Source organism: Pinus tabuliformis, chromosome 5_2, assembly GCF_031772625.1.
Source record: "Pinus tabuliformis cultivar Carrire ecotype Pingquan chromosome 5_2, CPIR1, whole genome shotgun sequence".
Taxonomy (NCBI): Eukaryota; Viridiplantae; Streptophyta; class Pinopsida; order Pinales; family Pinaceae; genus Pinus; species Pinus tabuliformis.
The window spans coordinates 1,034,262,033-1,034,267,385 of NC_142306.1; the positions used below are offsets into that span (position 1 = coordinate 1,034,262,033).

At 37.8% G+C, this 5,353-nt stretch overlaps 1 pseudogene; it reads right to left on the minus strand.

The window, feature by feature from the left end:
* Positions 1-271: 271 nt before the first annotated feature.
* On the minus strand, positions 272-1,714 carry LOC149162766 (cullin-3A pseudogene; annotated as a pseudogene).
* Positions 1,715-5,353: the final 3,639 nt, after the last annotated feature.

Here is a 5,353-nt window from a genome sequence, read left to right on the forward strand (position 1 = left end):
TATAAAATGATCAATATGACCCTAAAGGAAGTATTTGACTTGTTTCCCAGGTGTAAGCGTTGCGCGTAGGGCCACACTCTAGAAGCGCAACGCCACAGCTAGAAGCGCAACACCACAGTTAAAAGCACAGTACCACACTCTAGATTGGCTTGGCTTAGAATTTTTTACTTGTGTGTGTTGTGGATGTAGGGGCACATGGAATTTGGAGTTGATTTGGGCCTTTGGCTCTTAATTTTTTAAATAAAATTTGTGATTTTTGATGCAAGGCGTATTAAATTTTGGAGCTAGCTTCAATATCTTTGTAACTCAAGTGTTCTGCTGAATTAAAAAAGTATAAGAATACACATCTGATAAGTTGAGAAATTAAGTCCATGTTTCTGACCCTTTCCAAAGGTTGCTTTTAGGTCTGTTGTTCCCATGGTTATCTACCATGTCAACCTTCGGCCTATATGAGTGCTAAGATGGAATGCCTTAACTTGTCACATACTACCAAGATTTCTTTAGGCAAGTTGCACCTAGCACCAGTTTGTTTTGGCCACGAACCTGTCGTGAGAACCTGGATAGCCAAAGTAGACCCTTCATTGCTTTCACTCGATGCAGCCAACATTGCAGTAAAACCTTGCATCGGGTCACAAGAAGTCTTCATATCTGTGAACATACCTTCTAAATTTGATGTGAAATGATAACCACATTCAGTCTTCAATTTTACAATTAGGCTCCTCTCTGCATCATCTGAAATAGTCTTTCCTGGTAGAAGTCTCTTAGCCAAGTGCTGTTTGTAGTACTTCTCAAAGACATCCTTCTCTTAAAGATACCAGAACAACATCATCACTTTGTCCAAAACCACTTCAACATCTTCCTCATTGACCCCTTTGAGGCCTTTCTGAAACTTATCATCAACAAATAAAGAAATAAACTCGGGTGACCTTGCATTCAAATTGATGAAATACTCAAAAGATGAATTTAAGGCATTCTGGAAGGTTTTATCATTGTTGAAAGCCTCACTTATAATCTTTTCGTACTTGTCCTTCTCATCAAGAAGGCATTGCACAAATTCCACTGGATCTTTCAGTTTCTCTAGGTCAGTGACTAACTATTTCCCTGTTTCACGTAAATAGGTAGTCATTACATCTCAGATTGTAGGAAGTCCTACAGGAACCCTACGAAACAAGTTGCACATGCATCCTAAATCATCATACTTATCATTCACAAGCATGATTACAAGCCCTGAATTCTTCATGTGCACCAACCTCTACATATGATTTGCTATCATTTCTTTCTCAACAACAGCTGTATTTTTTACCTCACTCTTTGAATCAAGATAATGTGAAACCCTCTCTATCTCTTCATTTAACCGTCTCTCAGCTTTCTACAAATAGTCACCACAATCATGGCATTCAATAAATTATTGAGATTCAATAGAATAGAAAGTTGATGCTTCTTCCACAAAATGTTTCTCAAAACTATCATGGTAAACAGAAGGCCCTAGCTCTATTAGCATTTTAATGATATTATGCATTAAACCTCGATTGATGACATCTCCAGTTCTTTCACAATGTACAAGTTCAAGAAGAGTATTCAATAGCCTATCCTTAATTTTTGCAGCACAAAGTATATGGTCTCTCCACAAATTTAATCCAAGTTCATGGACAGGTGTTTTGTTAGGGTTTGTAACATATGTTCTATCCATATTCATCAAAATGTCCTGAATCATCTGCAGTGCATGGCATCATAGCCCATAACAATTGCCTCGCCCAATATTCATACCTATAAATCTCCAAGTATTTCTTTCTAGAACCATGAGACCAGTAGTTGTAAACTTTTCACCATCAATATCACCCTCAGCAATGTACAATGCCCTCTGCACAGGATAATGGATATCTCTTTCAATCAAAGCAGATAAATGAGCTCGCCATATGTTGAGATGAGGATTAGCAGCATGGAAATAGACCTTAAACGCTATGTTCTCTTCTTCTCTATCACAATCCCTCCACTAACATCTCCTAGCTTCCTTAAGACCATTAAACACATGAACTACTACGCGGGGAGACCTTTGAGTCAATCATTCATTTGGTCATATCTTTTGAACCAAGAGTCGGTTTTGAGAGTGTGATATACTGTTGGAAAGCTCTTTTCGAGCTTCTTCTAATGGATACAATTATGACATGTCTTGTACTAAAGATCCTGTGCAAAACATCTCTAAAAACCAGACATAATAAGAGCCCATTTTGATCCCTAGTGACAGGCTGCGAAGACTGGAAGTAACATCAACCTTATTGGGGATGATAGCTCCTTGGAGGTGTCAAGAACACTGTAGAACAAATGCCTCATCCATTGGGAAATACGGTAACAAACAGTTGCAAACCTGAACAACTTATACCAACCAAAAACATAGATACACTGCAACCTATACATTAACAAATACCGGAAGCAATGTGTTGCCTTGGGCAGCTTATTTATGCACAAACCTACCCTACTTTGCTACAAAATCAATAGATCAAGTGATGTTGTAATACCAAATCAACCAATCAAGTAACTGTGACAAGGATGTTGCTTGGAAGTGCTTGAACTAAGACACAACTGGAAATGCTGACAGCCATACATGCACAAAATGAGTCTAGTTGTGTAAATGACAATCTGGTTTATCATTCAAACTGAAATTTTTTTCCATGTATGCTACAATAGGATCAAAGAGACCAAACTCCATTTGCTGCCCTAACTCCTCAACACAGGTATCCAACTACAAACTGTCAATGAAAACATCCACAAACAACCCTATTGTTTCTTGTTTTGAAGGAGGGAGAGTTTCCAAGAACTTTTTAGGATCTCGAAATTCATTTGATTTAATTTGAACATCCAATAGTTCAATTTCATTTTCTAATATTTCAACAACTAAGCTGAGAAAACAATATTTACTTTCAGGTGTGAGTCAGCTAGATTTCAAACAAAGAAACACTGATGTTGAGAAATTCTAATCAATCTGAAATTTTGCTAACTCATCCCTTAAAGTCAATAACATTTCACTAGATAACGAATTTGCCACATACCCTGTCATCGGTGATTACCATCAACATTCTGAAATCTAGATTCTGGATTTGTTGGCAGTGAAGTCGCTTTGAAACTTTGAAGCTTGGGATCTTGAACAATGGAGTCATCAGGTAGATGATTTTAGCCTTCATATGTGTTTGACTGTTGTCCACCATCAGCAACTAGATCTTCAACTTGAACGATCTTTCCCAGAGAAGATCTGTCACCTTGTTCCCCGGCAGAGGCCCCAATATGTTAGCACTCAGAATGAACCTCAAGGCTGGGAAGAGGCAATTCCGAGGTAACCATAGACCAAACTTTCGATCTGGCATCTAGCCCTGCCAGACCAGAGAGGGCTCTCTCTTTGCCAACAAAATGTGGCTATGATAACTGAATATTAGGCTAGCTATGGAGTGTGGGGATTTGTTTGAAAGGTTTTTGGGTCGAAAACAGCAAGAGAAAGGACCATTGGGCTATGGAGTCGATGCCAGTTTCTGCCGGCAAACTTGGGGAAAAGTAAGTGCAATGTTCAGCCAGATAAAATATTGCAAATGTGAGAAGAATAGGGGAGAAAGCCCATTGCCCTACAGGCATCAAACAGGGGATGGATCTACAGTAGCAACATTAGACGAAAGAGAAACACAGGGTTACTCAACAAAGAATCTAATAGAGGATGGATTCTACAAACACAACCACTACATTTAACAACAAAATCATCATGAAAGGAGCATCGTGTGTAGATGAATTCCTAACACATCTCTTAGATAATGGTGTAACAAGGTAGAAAAAACAAAATATGTATGTGAATTATAGGAAAAACATACTAGACATTAAACACCCTAATGGATCCGAGGTCTAAAGGGTAGAAACTACTTTATTAAAATAATATTCAAGAAAAACTTTACACAGTCCCAAGCAGTCTCTCTCTGCTGCAAAAATCGAACCTCTATCTTTTAAAAATAATCCTAGATATAGTAAATTACAAATCTATTTTGATTTCCTCAACATAGGAAATGGGAAATAAAATAAAATAATAATAAAATCCTATCATAAAACAATATTATAAACTAATTTGCAACTAAAATCCCAAACTATCTTAAGAACCATGAGAAATAGTTTTTGAGAACCCAAATTAAGTGAAGGTTTTCCAAGTGGATTAACATCACTATATCTGCTCCTTTAAGTGTGGAACCATATTCCACAAAATCTTCCTTTTGACTACCACCTTGCACCTGCCTGCACGAATTTTGGAGTTGGTTGATCAACCTGCTATTCTTGTTCCTCTTTGGATGTTCTTTGGCTGCCATTTGTACCTAGAATTCTGCAAGCTATTTGCAAAATTGTGACCAACCAGACTTAGCTGCATCAGACATTGCCTTGACTTCTAAATGAAAAACTTCATCCAACTGACCTTCTTATTCCCTCTATACTATTTCCCTGTGCATCAAAGTCATACTTTCTGGGTGCTTTTGGAGGCCAAGCAATCTCTTCATCCACCTTAGTTATTGGCTTTAAACTTGCCTTCAAAACATCTATTGTAGACTCAATTTCGTCCCATTAGGCAATCATACCATTGTTTTTTGGAAAAATCGGTCCACCATGTTCATAAGTGAAGATAAAAATTCTTTAAAATCTACCTTGTGATCCTAGGATTCACAAAATTTAGGCCTTGCTGCAAACCGCATTGAAAATGTTGAATGAAAAGCTAGAATGTTTTCTGCAAAGCGTGAATCCTGTTTCGACACACAGGATCTACGCGCAACACCATTTCTTCTTGCATTGTAGCTCAACTTCATAATCCCTATCCCGAATCACTTTTTTGACATATCGGTCATCATCCCTGTATCTGTCAAATTCCCTATCTGACAATCTAATTAAAAGTCTTCTTCATCTTGCCTTTGTCGGTGTAAACGACTTGTCAGTAAAGCTCTGCTTCCACAGTCTTTGACTGGTGGATGATCAAAGGCTTAAAGATATGGAGATGGATCATTTCAAAACTAATCATGATCTTGATTTACAATGTTGGAGGTCAACATGTCACATCTCGATTGATAATAATATCCTTGCTTGCTTGAATATCAAATTTTAAATCAGAAATCCAAATGCATACAAAAATCAAATTTTGAGGGGATTTAACAAATCAACTTTGCTACATGACTTTTCTCATCAAGATCTCCATGTTTCTTTTGGTTATCCTTCATTTGTAGTTGTCAAACGATCAATCTAACCCTAAAGGAAGCATTTAGCTTGTTTCCTAGGTGTAAGCGCTACGCGTAGGGCCACACTCCAAAAGCGCAGCGCCACAGCTAGAAGCATAGCACCATAG